General features: G+C 43.0%; 1 protein-coding gene across 4 annotated transcripts in view; it reads right to left on the minus strand.

Annotated features, from left to right (window-relative positions):
* Positions 1-21,460, minus strand: part of lov (jim lovell) — a 149,936-nt gene that overhangs the window by 40,568 nt on the left and 87,908 nt on the right. For 2 of the 4 annotated variants that reach the window (XM_012364560.2, XM_012364562.2), the window contains one exon: positions 16,485-16,614. The exons of the other annotated variants lie outside the window; for them this stretch is intronic. The gene's annotated coding sequence lies outside the window, so the exon portion shown is untranslated. The remainder of the gene's footprint in view (positions 1-16,484; positions 16,615-21,460) is intronic. 4 annotated transcript variants of the gene reach the window in all.

The raw sequence follows: 21,460 nt of genomic DNA on the forward strand, positions 1-21,460 counted from the left end.
TTTTAAATCCGAGTGAAAAACGCTCAGGACGACGATGCTTCTTAGTTTGAACGGTTGCGAAAAGATGTCTCGTATTCCTAAGATTTTTAGCTACAGTTTAGAAAATTACTCTTAAGTATGTGTCCATCGGAAAGTTTTACGAAGTGTAGTTCTTAAAGAATAAAGTAAGAAAATGGACACTTCTTAAGAGCCACTCCTAGTCTATATTCACCCAAGAGTTTTGTTATCGAAAGTTGTTCTTAGAGATTGACACTCCCGAGTGTGCTTCAAACCTAAGCAATACTTCGCCGAATTCTTTCTAACGCATATACCTCGTCTTGAATTATTTAAATTCTAAAACTACTCTTTTAGATTAAACGCTGGAGATAGAGAAACGCTTCTTTAATACGTTAAGAGATCTGATTCTCACATTTATTTACCTCTTACACATTCACGTACCCGTCAACTTTAGCGAGGACCTTCCGATGATCCTCATTGAACTTTATAATGGACGTATTGTTTACGGCGGCGGCTCTCTAAGGAGATTGCGTGTGCAAGCGACTGAGAGCCGAAGGGAGAGATCTTGCTGCAAAGCAGCTCGAAAGATACAATTAAGATTTATCTACAAGTGCAAAGCGGACTGATTAAAAGCTGGAGCGGTACTCTGCGAACGGTTCATTAATAAACGCAGGTTTAGGACGACAACGAGATAGTGGTGCTTTGTATCATCCGATTAAAACTCGTTTAGAAAACTTTTCTTCGTTTCGAGAATTCTATTATTATAATAAAAATTGCTTAAGATGTCATGATATCTATTGCATAATAAATTGTACACGACTGTCAAATAATTTTTACTGATTTTAATTATTGAAATAATTACTAGATTTCGAATGGAGCTAAAACTAATAAAAAAAAGTGCTTGCTAATTAATTTAAAAAACAAATTTGCTATAAATTTTTAATGAATACAATTTAAGAATTAATTAGCATTACAGTGGATAAAAGTAAAGATAGATTTTTCTCATCATAGCTAATCCTACATAAATATTCGAACATATGAACTAGCACGTGTTATCCGTCCAACAACCCTTCATCCCTCCGGCTCGATTACTCCCAGTGGATGGGCGGACAATGTGCGGCATCGATTGTCGTGTCATACGTCCGTCACTCCCATATTTTAAATTTATAGATTTGTCACGTTGATTTCATTAAATGAAAGCAATTTAATGGCAGCTTTTAATTAATGCATACTCTAATGCATGCTAAAAAGCGAAAGCGAATTAAATCTTCAAATTTTTGCACAAACTAGTATACTAATTATTTAGCATTCTTAATTATGATAAAAGTTGTAGGTACTATTGTATAATATAATATAATAACATTATAAAATACATATGTAAGAGCGGTTTTCCATCATAATAATCTGCATCAATTACATGTTAAATTTCTAGACATCGTTAATGTTCCAGTCACAACTTTATTATTTTTGCAAAAGCACTTTTAATTAAGTTAATTATTCTATCAGTCAAACGTTACTATTCCGGTGACAATTTTTTTCCACTGCTGCACTTTACGGTGTATCAAACAAAGCGTCGCCGCGGTGGGGGATTGCCGCGTTTTGCTGTTTGTGCGACCTCGCTCTAGCTCGCGTAATAATTCGTCGCTTCTCTCCGGGATTTAAGACGAATGAGTCTTACGTCTACGCGCGAGCTTGCCGGGAGTGGAATATCGGAAAGGTAAGGAAAACGAGGGAAGAAGCGACGGGTGGAAGACGCGGAGAGTCGGGGGGACGAATGGGGGGACGGCAGTTGAGAGTCGCCGGGGGTGAGAGTCGCGAGGGGGACATGTAAGAGGGTAGCGGGAGGCTCCGGGGGGGTGAAGGGACGGTGAGGGCGGCGAAGGCGGAAGGAAAGGGTAGGCAAGGAGGGCCACTGTTTTTACCAACCAGCCTGCGACTGCCGCGTACTCATTTACTCTCGGTGAACCAACACAGACGCACCGTGCGCACACGCGCGGGGCCGCGTGAGCGTCGTATACGTGTGAGCGGTGCTCAAGCACGCTCGAGCAACGGAGACGAACACACTCGTTCGTGCGGCGTGCACCTCCATGAGAAATTATACGTGTGTATGTATATTCATAGGAAAGGAACGGAAAGACGAAGCGGGTAAGGACGCCGGTAAGAACGAGTCAAATGAAAGAGATGGAAAACGGTCAGACGAGTGAGACGAGCGCGTGGTTATAAACGCGAATCGACGCTTTGTAGGACGAATAAATGTTATTCTGCGATCTCTGAAGGCGAAAGTCGAAATGCGCTATACTCGAACAATTTCCTTCCTTTTGCGGAAAGAGTGAGAAATACTTCTTTTCGGTCCAAAGTATTGTTTTTGTGTTGTTTGGTCCGTATGTTGTTGTTTGGTCCAAAATGTTATGTGGCGCCGAAATATATCATTTTGGTGTCACACATATTATTCTACTCCCTTGGAGAACGATTTTTATTTTAGAGAACATGATCCTCGAGTCGACTCGGTTGTTTCTAGAATGCTGACAGGGATTATCAATGATCTTATTGCCGTTCGAATATATGTCAGGCGTATATCTTTGTGCTTTATACTTGTGCCACTTTTTCTTCATAATTACTGCAGATAAGACTCACGCCAATTAATAACGCTATTTCGCGGTGTTACACCTACTGTCGTATTGATGTGAATTGCTAATTACTTCATGGCAGTGCCATAAAGTGAGGCGACGTTCTCATGTGCAGGACGCGCACACAGTCGCGTTTTACAAGCGTGTGTAAGCGCGAGCGGCAGACGCGGTAATCACGCATACGAGTTCTCGTTACGCGCACATACGCACATACCGGCACACCCCCATATATACACTGACGCGTACGAACTTTGCAGCCTACCCACACCACCGTCCGACGATGGTACACGGGGGGTTGAGAAACTTGAGGTGCGGGTGCGGGTGGTAGGTAGCGAGAACGCACGTAAGGGTTTTCTCGGTTTCTTACAGCGAAGGAGTGGGAGTTTGGCGGAGGTTGGAGCGGAGGACGGCCGGGGAACGGGGGGGGCGAGGGGGATGAAAGGGAAGCTCGGGGTTGGGGTAGAGCAGCTCTGCCTAGAAGTTGCGCCCAGCATTTTAATCGATTTCATTTGCGCGCATGTGAGCGAGCGAGCGAGCCGAGCCGCGGAAAGAGAGAAAGAGTGGAAGGATAAGGAGGAGGAGGAGGTGGTGGGTAGGTAGGATAGAGAGACAGACAGAGGCAATGAGAGGATGTAGGTGGAACAAGGAGCCGGCGTCGGGAGCGAGCGAGCGATAGAAACCGTAAGGACGAGTTGATGCGTGCGAGGAGGACGAAAGAAATAGCGCGAAAGAGACGGGGGCCCGTCGACGTGAAGGAAGAGTGAGAGAAAGGGAGAAAGAGAAAGGGGTGGAAAGAAGGGAAAGAGAGAGAGAAAGAGAGAGAAACGAGAGAGCGTGCGCTCCTCCGGTATATAAACCTTTCTTTGTTTTGCTTTGCTTGCGTCATTAGGGGTTGGGGATGGATGAGGCGAAAGAGCGGGGGTAGGCCCCCCCCGACGGGAGAGGGCGTGGTTCTTCTGCAATCTACATATAGGCATCCTGTGCAGACGACCTTAGTACCACACACGAATACGTATGTACGTATGTTTGTAGGCATACACGTATGTTTTCCGTAGGTGCATCCGAGCCCGGTGCACCTCCTCCGTTCCCCACCGTCCTCGTCCTCGTCCTCGTCCTCGTCCTCGTCGTCGTCGTAGTCGTCGTCCTCGCTGTCGTGCCTCTACTTATAATTCGTATGATGGGCCGACACACGCTCGAGTTAAAACTTCGCGATGTGTCTTCCGCCGGTGAGCTCCGCGCGTCCACCGCCCCGCACCGTCCCCGTCATCTCTTCGGCGTGTAGAAGCGACCGTACGAGCGAGGGGTGGCTTTATATGCGTCTCTCGCTCGTCGAAAGAGACTGCGAAAATACGTCGGCGGATAATACCGCCGAGGATCGGGGAGATTCTGTGTCAAGTTTCTGACGCGAGAATTCGGGGAGACCCGCGCAGATCGCGGACACGCGGCAACGAGGAATCGCGCTCTAAGATAAAATTTCGAAGTCGCGAAAAGTATATTGAATTTTGATCGTTTATTCAATTTAGGAGTATTAAAAGTGCCAATTAATTTGAAGAGCAGTGAACTTGATAAAACGAAGAATAGATTTTCTTCAGAAATTATTTTCAAATGTTGGAAAAAATATTTGAATAATTTTTGCATATTTACATTATTTAGTAATATAGTTTGCTCGGATCAATAAATTAATATTGTAATAATCTTTAATTGATTGACATACAATTGTATTAAATATTAAAAATGTGTTATTATATATATAAATATTAATTATTTTTCTAATAATTTATTCAAACTTTTTTCCAGCAAATAAAATATTATAACACTTAAGAAAGATAGTGCTCTGGCGTGGTATGATACTTTGTAATTTTTAGAAATATTTGAAAAATTCACATATTCAAATTTTCGTCAATTGCGCTTAACGATAAGCTTGTGCGAAAGTGCAATGTTCGTGCAATGTTCTTACCGCGAACCGGCGCGTTAAACGGTGCAGTTGTAGTCTGAGACGAGAAACGACTAAGGAGAGAACACATCGCGAAGTTTTGACACGAGCACTAAATATGGAAACAAAAGGATAAAAAAACGTTCAGAGAAAGACTAATTTGACCGAAAGATAACTGTACAACAATTCATGTATTCCTAGTACGTAACTGTTTGGTTACGCTGGATATGAGAAAGTTAAGCACCAACATAACATCCATTAATTTATCGATAAAAGCGCGGGGGCAAGTTGGATATAATTCGTGAGATAGATTTAACGCCCGTGTCAAAACTTTGCGATGTGTTTCTCCTCAGTGCATCATTTCTCGTCTCAGACTACAACTGCGCCGGTTCGCGGTAAGAACATTACACAAAGATACTTTCGCACAAGCTAATCGTTAAGCGCGATTGACGAAGATCTGAATATAGATTTTAAAAATATTTTTAAAAATTATAAAACATCACGTCAAAGCACTTTCTCAAGTATTATAATATTCCATCTTCCTTAACAAAGTCGATATAATAATCTGAGAAACAATTTTTGAAAAAAAATTTAATTATGTACATCCATCTGAGAATTAATTTGCTAAGTATTGCGTTTAATGCCTTTCTTTCGTTTGAAGCGCGTCAGAATTTCTCCGCAGACTGCTTTCCCGTCTCTCCGGCGAAAGTGCGTGCACGCCCGCCTTCATCCTTAAGTGTATCAACATCTACCATATGTAGCCACGCGTCCGCATTCCGCGTCAAAAGATACGTTCGCGGAATGTTGGAACGTTTGAGGCGGCATCATCCCGGATTTGAGTATCAGCGCCAAGATTACGCTTAGATAATTAAACGCGAGTGTATCGTCGCTACTCGTTGCCATAAATCTCAACTCGTAATTAGTCTCTCGGCACATAATAACGCCTCGACTAGGTGTAACGTTGGGAACTAAAACTCTCCCCAGCCTCAACACACTTGTATGCTCGCACGCCTATCATCCGTGTTCGCGGCAATGTTTTTCGCATCATTTCAGATATCATTAATCATGATTGTTGATCTTCCTCAAAATCGCAACAATCAATTTCAATTGCGAGTCGCCCTTATCATTTATCGTCGTCAATCACGGACGCCTGTGGATTCCAGTACGAGAGAGCATCGCCCACATCACAGTGCACGATTTCCCAAGAGAGAAATAACATAAAAAGAATAAGCGGAGAACGTGAGCGCGCGAGGGACGAAGTCAAACGGCGACGTTTAGAGGGGAGGGCGCGTGTAAAAACAAGCGAGGGAAAAAAGAGGAGAGCGAACGGGGTGGCCGGTCAGCTGATTCTTCGTACTCGGACAGTAGTCACGTGCCGGCGGTGGCCGGACGGCCGGCCGCCGGGTGGCTTATGCCACGTGGCGGCCGCGAAAACAAAGCAAAAAGGAGAGGAGGGAGCAACCGGGGGGAGCGAGACAGAAAGAGTGACTATTCGCAGCGACGCTGCAACGGCGCAGCAAAGGGTGAGCGGAGGGGACGAGAGGGGTGGCGGTGGGTGAATAGCGGCGAGATTTTATTGGTGTCGGTAAAGGATGGTCCATGGTCTGCGTTGGTCAGCTGGCGTCGGCGCGGCTTTAGCCGTGCGAGTCCCGTCCCGAACGGGGGTGGTGGAAAGTGAGTCTGAGGGAGCAGGGGATGGTAGGAAGGTGGTTGGGAGAGAGTGCGAGCGGTCGTCGAGTGCCGAAGGGTGGGGCTCGGTCACCACGTGGCGGAGCACGTGGTCTTTACCCTCCGCCGAGTTTCGCTCTGCCTCTCAGTTTTAGTCTCTCCTTCTCCTCCCCCCTATCTTTCAATATTAACATCTTTACAGACGGCGGAAATGTAAACTGAATCTGTTTCACATTCCAGCAGCGAATTCTCTCGGAACGGCACGCATATAGCCCATAATTGTATGAAATGCATAATCAAAGATATGTATTAACGTGTTTTCTCAAAGTATTATTACTACTTGTACGTACTTATCATACATTATCTTATCATTTATAAAGAATTATATTTTTAATTAAAATATTTCTAATATGAAAATTTCAAGATTCTTTAGAAACTGTGCATTATCGTTCTTTTTTCTTAAGTGTTATGCACTAATACTTTCTTATTATGTGTGTCATATATATATATATATGTTGTGTTCTAAAAGAGAAGTCTCAATCTTACAAGATAAAATACTACTTCTATTCTTTTCATAGCTTCGCAACATCCGTTATCTCCTCTGTCATTTTCTTTCTCTTTACGTTACTTTACTTTGAAGCGGACACACATACACGCCCAAATGAATAACAATCGATCGTTCGCATTATTTTAGTACAAATATCTTTTCTTTGGATTCCCGAAACAAAGCTGTTTTCTCAAGTTTTCCGTCAAAGTTTTTCTAGTGATCTTAAATCGCTGCAAAGGGTTTATAGGACTCGATGTAAGATAGAGTATATTGAGTATGTCTCTGTGCTTTGCATATAAGAAAGCATGCGCGAGGTATGTAGAGTGGAAATCGCTCCATATCGAGAACGAACAAATCATTTGAGATATTATCCTTCGAGACAGCAATCTAAGACATTGTCCTGATTTTTTTAAATCTTCAGAACTTAAACTTCTAAAGAACTTTTATCATCACATTACAGAATTTAATTTTTAATTTTATCTCTTAAATATATTTTTTTATCTATTTCTATCAATTATTCTTTTGACTTTTTATTTACGTGACTGACAATGAATGAAATCTTTGAAGTTTACTTGATCAATGATTGACGATTTGTCAATCTGGCTGGTCCGAAACTGATTGCAAAGTGTACAGTTCTCAAGCTGAGGAATTAAAGTGAATAAAATGCGATAGGAAAAAGCGAGGACGTTGCTATGGGTACCAGGTGTTAACGTCAAAATTGCTTTGGATTAGCGCAGATATTCCGCAGAAGGCGTTCAATATTGGCGGTCTTAGGGACGCATCATCGCTGTGTGCGTCCGTGTGGAATTTGGCATAAGGGGCGGTACGTCCCTCCGTTCTTGCGGATTAAAGTTAAAAGAACACGAGGACGCACGAATTAAATTATGCCCTGAACGAAGAGCTGACGAAGAGTCGTCATCAGTTACGACACAGTATATATATACATATATATATATAGAAAATATTATAAAAGAGCATAAGCTGTGCTATACATATGTTCCAGTGAACGATACGATTAATTTACAATTAACAGTAACAATACATTATTCAAATATATAGTAAATTAGAAATTCTTTTTTACGAAAATAATCTGCCTAAAATTATGTAACATGCTCTTAAGCTTATAAAATTGCTGAGTGTAAATATAAGTAATGTATAGAAATTCATAATATCAACATCTCGAGAAAAAAAAACGAATTGAATAAATATTGCTTTCAAAAATAATCGTTTCAGTATAAAATAATATCGTATTATTATTTCTTGACTAAACGTTAAAAATTTATGCGAGACAAAATAAACGATCTATAGGTGGAGTCCATTACATCAAGTGTACAAGAAAATTTCTTGCATTTTTGATAGAGATTTATATCTTATACTTGCAACAATATTGTTTTTCGACATGTAATAATTGACAGTAAGCAGACTATAAAAAATATGAAAAAATATATATTAACAACCGCGGTCGATTAAGGCGAACAAAAAGAAAAAAACTTTTCAAGTACTTCAAACTTTATTAATGCTTTATATTCGGTACTCAAAGCGGTACGAATATTTTCGATTACCAAATAACATCTCCCTCGTTTATGATGCCTCCCCCTTCTCCTCTCGCGCGTAATCAAGCGAAAGTCTGATACTTCTAGGGGTTAATACGTTCTCGCGCACAAGCGCGCGCGATCGCCGGAACCAACGTCTGCCTTCCAGACACGCGGGCACGAATGCCTCATAAGAAGAGGCCGCCGGATAAGTGTAGCGCGCGCGTCGGCTTATTAAAGGGCGGACGCGCGAGTATTTTCCATATACACACACGCATCCTCGAGGAGGGGGGAAGGCGAAGGACGAGGAAGTTGTAGCGCGACCGGGCGTAGGGGACGGCGGCGGTGAAGTCGAGACGGTGGCGCGCGGGGGGGAGGAGAGTGAGTCAATGGGAGGGTGGGTACATGACATGTCATGCTGTGCCTGGCTCGCCTCCACCTTCTTCCAACCACCTCAGCCCATCGTCTCTGTCTCCTCGCGCCCCTCGCCACCCACCCATCCGGTACACCACCCGCCGCTTCGTTCCCTCGTCCCGTCGTCGCGGCATCCACTGCCACATCGATCCGCCTTAATGAGTGGAAAGAATAAGACAGCCTCCCCTACTGCGAAAGCGGGAGTCTCGCCCTCCCCTACGACGGCGAACGACGTCGTGTATAGGAAAGAAGGGGGTCGCGGGAATCGGAGACGGGAGAGAAGGAACGGGACTCGAGCGCCGTCGAGGCACCGAAGGAGCGACGGAGAACGAAATGAAGAGAGAGAATGAAAGTGAGAGAGCGCGAGAGAAAGCGAGACAGCGGGACGAAGAAAGAGTGCGCGGGACGGGAGAAAGAGAGAAAGGGGGTGAGTTTCGAGAGGTGAGGAGGTGATGGAGTCGGAGAGGCAGAGGAGCGGTAATGCTCCCGTTGTTTCGCGAGCAAGGGAGGCACGCACGCATCCCCCTGGGCCCCCCGCTCGACCTACCATTGCCATCCCCTGGCCCCCGTCCTCTCCCCCCCGCGACTTGCGTCCCTTCGTAGCTAACCCCCTCTCGGCTCCGAGGAATGTTAATTCCCGGCGCTTTAATTCTTACGAATATTTCCCTCGTGCCTGGGACGATCGCGGAGTGGCGGAAAAGACGCGGGCGAAGATGAAGAAGAAGCGGAAGAAGAAGACGAAGAAGCAGTAGGAAGAAATAGAAGGGAGGACAGAACGATAAAGGAATGCGAAAGAACCCCTCAAGACTCGTATCGTTCTTCTTCAGCCGACGACTCGTTTCGCTCGCACTACCACTATTTTCACGTTGTTCCGTATTTTTCGTTTCAAGGATTTTAAACCCTGGCAGGTAGTTTTCGGCCGCTACTCACGGAACCGACAAAGCACTTTCTTAGCTTTGTTTAGGCGACAGAGTTTAGGTGTAAAAACTGACGGCAAAAACTGGTAGGCGATTTTAACCTATTAACTCAATAATACTTGATGATTAAAACCGGTTTCTACACGTAAGTACGTAGTTAAAGATAATTAATGACGAATTAACTCATCTTGTTTACCAAAAAATGTAAATAAGATTTAATTTATATCTCATACAAATTATGTAATAATGTATAAATAACATTTCTAAATTTTTTGCGAAAAATTGATTTGTTTTGCTCTTTGCAAAGACATTTGCAAAAGATAAGTTAACTCGTTAATTGACCGGTCGCTGCTATTATTTTTGACCTGATTATCAATTTGAGGACGATGTATCTTTTTCCTGTCTAGTTAAATTAATTCATGTTCCTTGCAAAAAGTATAGTATCTAATAATATAATTATTGTAATAGTTAAAACACGCGGTATTTAAAAACGATATAAAAATTGAGCGCTAAAAAATTGAAAAAATATCAAATATCTCAATTAAAAATTTACATATCTATATTTGCTACTGTTACATGGCATAACAACAAAATCAATTATTGCACTTTCATAGAGATAAATAAATAAATAAGAGATTAATTACAAATGTGTAATTATTTAACGTTATAGTCTTCCTGGCAGTTAAAACAGGTGAAACTTTCCGCTTTCAATTACGATCTTCGAGGCGGAGCGAGTCCGTTTCGCCGCCGATACACCGTTGAAATAAATGCATGCGATGTCCTTTCTCACACCGGCGAAGCGATATAATATCGATCTGGATCGGGAGCGGGAAGAAGTGGGAACAAAAAAGGAGAGAATAAAGGCAGAAGACACTCGCGAACTATCGAGATAGGAGGTCGTAGGCGTTGAACGGAGAAAGAAACTTATCGGAAAAGAAACGGAGAGCGAAAAAGGGAAAGAGAGAAAGATGGCCCGAGAGGGAAGCGTAACTATTGCGGTTTTTGCCATCTCGTCACATCCGGTCATCCGTCCACTGCGCCGCTCATTGTTAGCCGTCTCATGGCTGAGAGCGTATTTATTCGAGTAAATCATCGAGACGTGCATCGAGGCTTCACAAAGTTGAAGTCGAGCGATTTATAACACCGATCTATAGATCGCAACCTTTACTTTGTTTTCAAGAAAAAAAAACAAACTTCTATCACTAAGTATCGATTCTTTATATGACAAATAATTCAAAAATTTTTCAATTAAAAAAGAAAATTATAATTTTGTAAGCTATATGCATTAATGTCATATATTTAAAAGAAACCGTGTCAACGAAAAGACTATCGCTGTCTTGGGTTAAACAAAAAGAAAGTCTGGTGAAACTCTCTACTGACACGATTTTCTACGCACGTTGATTTTACGCGGCATTTCCTCGGACCCCTCTGCGTTTTGTCCCATCCCAACTCTCGATACGTACTCCCGTCAGATGAAGCAGGCGCGCAGTTTTGTACGATATTAAATAATCAGAAAAGCCCGCACCGGCCCCTTTATCCCTACGGAGGGCTGAATCGTGTGTTACATAACTCTCGTAGTTCTTGAACAGAAAGAATTCGGAATTATCTCCCTCAGACGCGTTGTTTTGTCTAATTGCGATCTACAACTACGATCGCTCCACCTTTTATAACTTTTTTTCATCGCAATTTATCGAGAATCGCTCATGATCTATCTATAGTCTATCAAGATAAATACAGAATACGTCAATAATTATTTCAAGACACAGATTAGCCATAAGTATTATCGTATAACTACAAGTTACGAGAGTTATAATAATATTCGCCTGTTTCAATATACGTGTATTAGGCGCGCATAAAGATTTAATAATCACCTACAAAAGATATCCAGAGAGAATTTCGTTGTCTATAAAACTCACGAAGGTCTTTTCTTTTTATTTCTTTGCACCCTCTCTCGCGCAGTCTCACCCCATGTTACAGCATCACCATCGACGAGTAAAATCAGCGGAAGACAAGCAACGACCAACGCCGTTCGCATTGTCGGTAGTGAGCAGCATCCTAATCTTTCATCTCGCCTATAAACAAACCGGCCCCCCCTCGTCTCATGGAATACGCGATCACGGCACGTTATTATACACGTATCGGGAAGGACAGGTGGGGGGAGGGAGGAAGGGGGAGGGGGGAAGGAAAGAGAAGCGGAAAGCCACGAGGAGAGTTGATCTAGAGTCACTACGGGCGATAAATTCCGCTGACGAATAAAATAGATCCCGACTAATTGTGGGAGATGCACGACTCACTCACTAGCACGCCCGCGCGCCCGTCCGTTTGCTCTTCGCTTCCCCCCCTTCCCTTCCTAAGACGCTCTTCTCTCCCATCAAGCCGCGGTTCTCGTCACTCCTCGTTTGTTCCTCTCTGGATCTTTCTCCCTCCTTTGAAATCTTAGACTTTCCCTTCTTCTCGCTCGTATACGTCCTTCCAGCAGATCGCTCCTCATGCTCCAGAACGTGGCATGCACTCCTTATACTTCGCAATGTCCCGCACGGGGTGAGCGACGGTGGGGGGAGGGGAGGGAAGACGCGAGGGAGGAACAAGGGGAAGTAGGCACCGGTGCCTGGTTAAACCTCTAGAAGATCAGGTTATGCACACCGTAAGTTCGTCCACGGATTTAGCGAGTGATGGGTATGAACTTGGACAAGACGTTATGGCCGGAAAGCTGTTCGACTCGCGCGACGCTGGCGTATTCGATGATTTATTGAGAACAGCTTCCGCCCGAGCGTCTCAAGCAGCTTTTCGAAACGCAAAGATAATCGATGGTTCCCGCTGAACTTGATATGATAAACGCGACAATGGTTTTTACCGATCGTGATCTTTCAATTCCATTATTTTTCAAAAAGTGGATTGTATATAATAATTTCTTAATGTGACGATTGAAAAATCAAAGATTTATTATTGCTTCATCGACATAAAACGCGATGGTGGCGAAATCGCATACAACAAATTTCTTCTCCCTGATTAGACATTTTCATACTACCGATTTGCGTTCTTTGGAGATTTCGTCGCTTCGGCGAAGGAGCGCGCTTGGTAGACACCGCAGCCCTTAATTACTCTGACAATTAATCATTTTCCGGTAAACGGACCGACGCAATCGTGTCAATTTGCCGCGTCAAAATTTCCCGCTTGGGTTCACTTGTCACTGATCTTCCTTCTCAAACGAGCTATTTATGTTTTTAAGCATTGTATAAATGCAAATTTTTAATTCTTTTAAAATGGAGTATTAAATTATATGTTATATATAATTAATTTCTTTTTCATAATTTATCTCATTATATTTTAACACTTGACAATTCGTATAAATCACGCGTATATATTCGCGTGTCATTCACATAAGTGTAAAATAAGAATTATTAACTATAAACCGAATTTATACTTACTTAATTTGTTAGTTTTTTTTCGATATATCTGCGCTAAACTTGAGCGACAGAGCGGGAGAAAAGGAAAAATAAAGAAGCGCTGTACGGCTTATCAGGCAATTTTCGTTCACGAACAAAAGAGCAATCGCGTCGACGCTCGTAGCTCTCGGTAGAAGGACTCCGTGAGGAACAAGCGATCGCACGAGCGCAAAGATCAAGCAGGATCGTGCGACCCGGACCCCTCGACCTGTATGCCAGGAACGAACGAACGAACGAACGAACGAACGGACCCCTTTCGCCCCCTTCTGTTTCTCTTCTGTCCACATACCGCGCGCTGCATTTGCTCTCGCACTCCCTCTTCCTCCTACTTCGCCTCCTCCCCCCTTTCACTTTGGCCACCTTCCCCACCGTCCTCGCCTCACGTGGCGGAGATGTGATCCACGCCTGTGATGCAACTCGGATTGTGTTACCTCACCGGTACACCGGAGTCAAATTATGTCGGATACGGTCGCGGCCTCGTATACATTTGTCGGCGATCACGTGTCTGCTCGAAGAAGAAGCAAAAGAAGAAGAAGAAGAAAAAGAAGAAGAAGAAGAAGCAAACTCGGGATTGGCGTCCGATCGGGTCGTGGGGATTCGGATCGTCGATAGGGGATCTCGCGAACACGGCTCGACTATTCCCCGTGCTTTACTGCGCGGCCGGACCGTTTATTAATCACGGCCTCCTTATTTTTTGTACGGCGGATACAGCCGCGGATGGAAACGGGTGAGCCTGCCGAGTCTGAACTAGCTTGACACTTCTGGGCAACTGCTCGATGTCCGCAATAAAACATACCACTCGTACTATGAATTTTAACTATCCTCGATCTCATTTATCAACGATTGACTCTATGTTTTAACTGATTTTCTCTCCATTTTTACAAGAGATTCCGCGCACTCAACATAGCTTAATTTTAATAATATTGCATTGCTTTTAGGCAAAATTAAAAAAAAGGACTACATAACGTTATATAAATATACTTTGTGGAAATTATAATGAAAAGAAAACAGTATTAATTCTACAATATATATATATATATATATATATACATATATTCGCGCTTCTTTAGTAAAATAAAAGTAGTGAAATAAAAATAATAAAATTCCGCTATCTTCGCCGTTTTTATGGACGATAACACTTTGGGGTCGCAAAAAGTAACCATCGAGAGGAGCCATCTCATCTATCTTAAGTTAGCAAACTCGTGATCTATATCGCGTCGAAGATCTACGTCGTTCCTAAAATAAAATCCACGCGCAACGACCGAAACGCAATTAGGCGAGCCGTGGCGGGTCCGAGAGATCTCGGGCGCGAAGTTCCCCGAGATCTCGAATCGCATTAATACACGGCAAATAAAATCGCCGGTGCAATCTCGTCGGAGGGGTGGAAATGTAACGGGGGAAAAAAGCGCGATTCGCGCCTCACGACCCTCTTACGGGCTTCCCTGAGCGCAGGTATACTTTATTTACGGCCAACAGCCACCCCGTGCGCGCGAGGTAGGAAAGGGGGGAGAGGAATGGGCAAGGCTGGAGGGATGCTCGAGGGGGCGGTTGGAGGTAGGTAGCTGGAGCTAAGATGGCGTCGTGTTTACTTCGTTAAGGAGTTAATTACTCCTGGAGTCCCGGGTCCTGCCGCTCTGCGAAGGACGATGGACGTGGGAGTGACGGCGGAATTTGATGTAGACGCGGAGGACGTAGGCGGAAGGAGAGCGCCTCCTTTTCCTCCCTCTGACTCTCTCTCTTTCTCCCTCTCTTACTCTTCCACGATTCTCTCTCGGCGGTGTCGCGGAAAAGGGTCGCGAGTTAAGTGCCTCGCCGCTCGGCAAATCCGATCGAGGCCTTTCCGCGGAATCTATTTATCTATTTATCTCGGCCTAGACCTAATAAGCCGATATTAAAATAAATGGCTGGCCACTGCCGCTGCCGCAGATCGGCTCGACCGATCTGTGACTCGGCTAAATTGGTTAGCCTATGTGGATCATCTTGAGCGATCGTGGAACCATAAATTTCACGAGCTTGCATTTGTCATCCACGTCTGTGCAAAGCTCGAATTATTACACGCGAAATTTAACACAACTTATTTGAAGAAGGATGTTTTTCAAATCGCAATAAAATATTTAAAATTACTCACACGGATGACGATAATTACTGTAATAACTATTATAACGCTCACAGCTGTTGTTATTAAACTCTTTTCGCGCAGAAATCATTGTACGGATTATAGAAGACGTTTTCAAATTATGTTTATGTGAAATTGCGATTCGCAGGGACAACAATAGCTGCCATCGTGAAAGCTACTCATAAATTATTCCGCGCGAATTAAGAAAAAGAAAAGTATCCGCCAAGGAGGTAACGTCGATTTGATTTCTAAAGTACACGCTAACAAATACGCGGGTGCCTTAAGGTATTTGAAATAAGGAGGCGGAATGCAGCACCTCGTTCCCGGACCGGTGAATGCGGAGGTAAGCAGGCTATTCGTGGGGGTGTAGAGCGCACCTAGGCACTTCTAGCTTCCATCAGCAAAGTAATTAATTTTTAATGTACTTTGCCTGCTTATTTCTTTCGTATCATGGGTTTTTTCCCCCGCGCCTCCGGCGCCCGGCGGGACAGGGGGCGGCGGGGTACCGGGGGCGACGGTTATGAATTTCTAATGAGATTCCGTGGGAGATCTGCGAGAGATTAGCGTAGCTGGAAGGTGCGGCGCGGTCGTGCGCCAGAGGTAAAAGTATGTACCTTGCACGCCTCAGACCGCGAGGAGGACACTTTCTGAGGGAGTTACTCACGGACGAAAACAGGATGCCGGGCAGATAACTGTCCCGGGCTGTGTGCACGTACGCTAAACAGAGATATGCGTTCCGATATGCAAAGGATGATTAAAAAGCCGCTAAGCGAAGAAACGATTTTCACCTCGGTGAAATAATGAGCGGAAGAATATGAACTATAGTTGTGTAATGTTAACGTGCACGCAGAACACATCTGACGTAAAATCAGCCAAATCTCTGAGACATATTGTTACTTGTCAAAAAATCAAGGATATTCGCTCTAACGTGTTATATTAATAAAATATCTGTTTGTTGGTTACTTATATCTTTCCATTTCTGTATTATTTATTTAAGTTCGTATTTCACGCTGACGTTTATTTCTATAAAAAAAAACTACGCGTAATAATCCTATTAATTTATATATTATTTAATCTTTAAAATAATTAAGTAGCATAATCCACGTGATTTTAAACCACAGAAGTTTGAACAATTATCTGACAAAAGTTATATAAAATGGAAATTTTTATTTTCTATTAGTTAGAAATATGCTACTTTCAGGTAGCTCCACATAAGAAAAACTTAGTCGAAATTAGTTGTCCCACTGAAGTACAACAATAGATAGAGGCACATATAATAAATCTTACCTGACAAGATTTATCCGGTCCAATAGAGATTTGCCATTCAACTTGACACATGTGACGGTGAAAATGTATACATGAATATGTGATGCTTTGGGATACAAGTTTCCTTTTTACCTGCTCTCCGAAATCTTACCTGAAGCAAATAATAATAGCAAGATTATTAGAAATAATCAGCATAACAAAATATAAAAATGAAAAGTGCACATTCCTGCTGATTTTACGACCAACATGAAACATTGCATAGTTATTTTGAAAAGATCTTAACTACATCAACCATTTTTACCTGCCCCATTGTTCAAAAAATGCTTTTGTTACGAATATAATCTTTGCATTCACTGAATATACATGTCACTGCCATTTGGCATGTTCCTCTAAAAAATGTTCCTCGCATATTAAACTAGTTCTAATGCTTTTTGTCTTTCGGTGAGAAGTTAAATATTTATCGACCTTTTCAAATCAATTTTGTAGAATGTTTTTGGCGACCATGTAAGTTTGCGTAGTTTCACGAAAAAGCTGTTTAAACTGGGAAATATACATATATCTAAAGCCAGAAAATCAAAAATATTTTAATCGCTGTATCTTAATTGTTACTCTTAAATTTTATTTTGAATCTACGCTGAGCGAGAAAGAGAATATTGTATGTTGTTGTGAAGAGTGAAATTAGTTTGTTATATGAAATTGAGTTCTGATGAAAGTTTGCATAGTTCGAAAAATTTTGCGGCAATTCGATTTCGGATTATTAAAAAACCTAAATCTGTTTCGTATTGTAAAGTTCATTGAAATATGAGTTATTTACAATCACGTATTATAGAACTCGCGTTAATATTAATCGAGAGACATTTGCGACATGTCCCGCGACAATAATTGATTTCTTTCAGAGCGGCAAGATTCGCGCACACTCGCCGCAATACATAATTCAAATATTTGCTAAGCGCTCGTCAGTATTGCGGGCGCAATTACCAGCGATCGAGAAGAAAAGCTCGCATCATGTCTTCGGTATTTAACTACTCTGCGATTGGCCACGCGCTTGCTCTTGTTAAATCGTTTTTCACGACTCAGCAATTCCGTCTTTCGTTCAACCTTGTTCGGTCAGTATTCTTTGAAGAACACGTGAACCCTTCCATTCACGAGCATTATGTGTTTATTCTTTTTAGCTTGATTTTTCTTTTGATCCATATTAACGTTCCCTATTGGAATTCACCTTTTCTTTCTTTATTCTTTTCAAATCGTTTTACACCAAGAAAAACCGCATAATTTTATTCTTAGTGGCTTAACTGCTACATCAATTTGTTTCATCGAGAACGCGCTGCGCCTATTTAAAAAAATGCAAATTACGAGTCATTCTGTATAATCAATTTTGTTCTACTCCGGCATTAACGGTTAAAAATTTTCATCTGATGACAGTCATATTTTCTTGGCAATATTGATACAAAAAGTTGTCATTATAATATTCATGTATAAAAAATTCAAGTGCGCAATGAATGAATTTTTCGCAGAGCAAAGCATCTTGTAAGGCTCTCTTTTCCCGCCTGGTTAGAGGATTATCGTACAAAATCTGCGGTGGCAATTCTTTCCCGCCAAATTATTTTCAGCTTACGCTATCCCGACATACAGGACGTGCACATAATGCACATACGCACGAGATGGAGAAACGTGGACGGAAAAACGCGTGTAAAAGAGCAAATGGAGCGAGTGTCCCAGCTGAACAGAGATAACGCAAAATAGGCGCAATAATTATGAGACGTAAAGTAATAAAAGGTTTGCTCGCGTCGCATGCTCCTACTCGCTCCAATACGCTCTATAATCTATAATATATGTAACGTATTAGAGTAGAATTCTGGAAAGGTCGATCGAGATAACATCGCGTTTCTCTAAAGTATACAAACCACTGAGTTTCATGTGGTCAAATTCTTTACGATTTTTAAGAACTTTATTATTCTGTTTGGTAAAAGTTGAGAAAAGATATACATATATGTATCATATATTTTTTCTCAGAAATCTTTCGTCAAAGTATAAAGCCGACCTTACACTGAGGCAATCAAGCTGCATGCAGTCCAATGCGACAAAGAAAGGTGCTCTTTCCCTTTCAAAGAAAAATGCGGTGTGAACATTAGCCACATGTGGCCGTTTGTTTGCCCATGTAATCTCAATATAAAGCCGTTTTTAGAAACATAAGTTTTTACACCGTAAAAAATCGTACACCTTAATCTTCTTCTATATATAGACCGTTACATTTCTATGAATTCAAAAGGCAGAGAATTTTAACTGTCATTTCTTGCATATAGATAAAACGAAACATGTATAGGCAAAACAAATGTATCTGCTTCAGAAAGTTATTTCGCCAAACTTTTTGACAATTTATTGTTACATTATGTAATATAGTAACGTCGTAAAGAGATGAATGTGGGATAATACTCGCGTTTCTTCTCGTGCTGCAAAAGTTGGCTGGAGCCGGCAGAAAATTGTGATAAATTCCTTACGAGCGATAAGAAGCGGGATCGCGAAGCACGCAAATTCAAAAATAAAAACAATTTCGATTTTTTAAGGTAGCAGAGTAAGGTGTCGAACACAGTTTTAAGGTTTATCCGTATATGCTGTATTGAAAATTTGCGAGTGCTGATTCTGAAGAGAAAAAAAAAAGAAAAAAAAACCAACTACCTGTCTGAATTGCAAGCACGAAATCAATTAAGAGTAAAGATCGCTTGACAACTGAGATATTCGATCCACGTACCATCAACGAATGCCACAGGCGTTGAAAAGTTTAAGACGCTATCTTATTTTACACAACATGTCCTGTCGAACGAATAAATACACACTAACATCTCGAAAGAAGACCATTTGGGTCAAATAGTTTGTCGTGTTTTCTTCGAACTTTGCAGTAATGAATGATGATGTAAGTACTAAAACAATTTAAAAAATTACATATATATAACAGACGAAAGCAGGCACGTGTTTAAAAATATGTATTTTATCCCGAACATTACGGCATACTTTCATCTGCAAAGAAACTTCTTTCTTCACGCAAAAAAAAAAAAAGAAATATATTAAATTCTTTCGTAAGTTCTTTCAAAGGTTATCTGTGCTTTAAAATATTGATATATATAAAATGTGAATTGTCACATAAGTGTACATTTATGGCATTATAAAAGCATCGTGCGACGTTCTTAATTATTTTAGATGGCAAAACGTATGTAGATGTTACAAAATATCTTATCAACAATATATAGTTCTCTAAAAATTTGCATATAAATCAACAAAATTTTTTTTGCATAAGCGTGACTGTTAGATTGTCAACAAATACATGTTGCACCAAAGTGAAAAATTGAACGGTGTTAAATTCTCGATGTAAATTTAGAGAAAAATATTGATCTCGGCGATCCGGCGGTAAGTTGATTAATTCTTTCACGCGAAAGAGATCGACGAAAGACGCGCTATCGAACATATGGTAGACCCTGAATGAACCTTCTCGCAACCCCGAGCATCGAAGCCGTGAATGAATCTAACTATTCCTACGTAGCGCCTCGCGAAGGAGCTGAATCCCCGTCGTTGCCTCTAAGTATGAATGAAGACTGAAATAGCTACGCGCCAGGAAGTGGTGCCATAATAAATACCTCGTCTACTCGGCTCCCCATGCTAGATTCGCCGCCCGTTCTCCGTCGCGCTCTCGCCTCTCCGCGCGCTGCCTTCCACCGAAAGCTCTTTAATAATGCAGGACAGTCGTTTGCCCGTTTAACTCGGATAACCTAATCGTCCATTTCCAGACTGACTCCTCCGCGATATTCCTGTATGTACATTCGTGACTCCGGGCGTTCCGCATTACCTCGGAATAGACACCCCGTTCTATATATACCATCGCCGATGGATTCTGCTGGTCGAAATAGATTGCCGATGCAAATTTATTTTCGCTCCCGATGCGCGCTCTGCGCTCTAACGCGTTTTTCCGGTACGCGCGAAAAGCGACGATCGAAATGGATCAACGTAACCAACTGCACGGCTCCGCAGCTCTCCTCGATATCGCCTGATATATTTCTGTAATCTTTTATAGCGCGCGTTACGCAATTTGAATTTGAATTTTCGTAGTTTAATCCTAGAGCGGGGAAATAGCTGGCGACTGCATAACCGGTGAACCGCATACACAGCGTTTCGTTTCACAGCGATACCCGGCAACGTGAGAAACGCGTCCGTCGGACGTAATTCCCGCGCCTCGCAACAATCGCGGAATTTCGCGTCTTCTCCCTCGTCGACCGATGACATTCCCGTTGACGTTGACTTCCGAATGTCCGTCACCTCGCGACTCGTCTCGCAGACTTCGACGTCTCTCAGACTGTCGATGACTCGCGTCAGCAGACGGCCAGTTGCGAAGCGAATTTATCGCACGATGGCAACCTCCGCGGCGGAGGGTGTCCGGGGACGACAGAAGCGAGCGACGTGCGGCGGGCGGCGGGAGACGCGTATAGTTCCATCGTTAAGGAGCCAGCCCGGCGGTGGACTGGATAGGGAGATGGTTTAGGGTCCATACATAGAAGGAGCCGGCACCAGCACGTATAAGGACGGAACGTGTGGGGTATTGACTAGCCGGCTGGTCCCGGCAAGGGTTGCGGCTAAGACGGAGAGAGCAACGGGCGGACGGGCGGGTGAGAGGAGGGGGGGAGCGGGAATACTCGAAGGGACGGACGGGAGACGTGGCACGGAGAGGCGGCGGCGAGAGGGAAAAGGACGCGCGAACGCAGCCGCGGAGGGTGAGGGACGCGGGACGGGCTCTCTCATTGCTAAAGGTGGTTCCAGGACGGCGGTGCGGGGACGCGGGCGCGGGGAGGACGGCAGGGTGGACTACCTAAGACTGATATGGATTGTAGATTATTCTGGACCTCGGGGTGCGGCTTGGCCAAGGGTTAGTATCTCAGAACCCTTGGCGCGCGCTCACCTCCGCCTCCCTCTTCTTCTCTGCCTCCGGAGCTCTCGTACTCGACCCGCGTTAC

Source organism: Linepithema humile, chromosome 2 (genome assembly GCF_040581485.1).
Source record: "Linepithema humile isolate Giens D197 chromosome 2, Lhum_UNIL_v1.0, whole genome shotgun sequence".
NCBI classification, from domain to species: Eukaryota; Metazoa; Arthropoda; class Insecta; order Hymenoptera; family Formicidae; genus Linepithema; species Linepithema humile.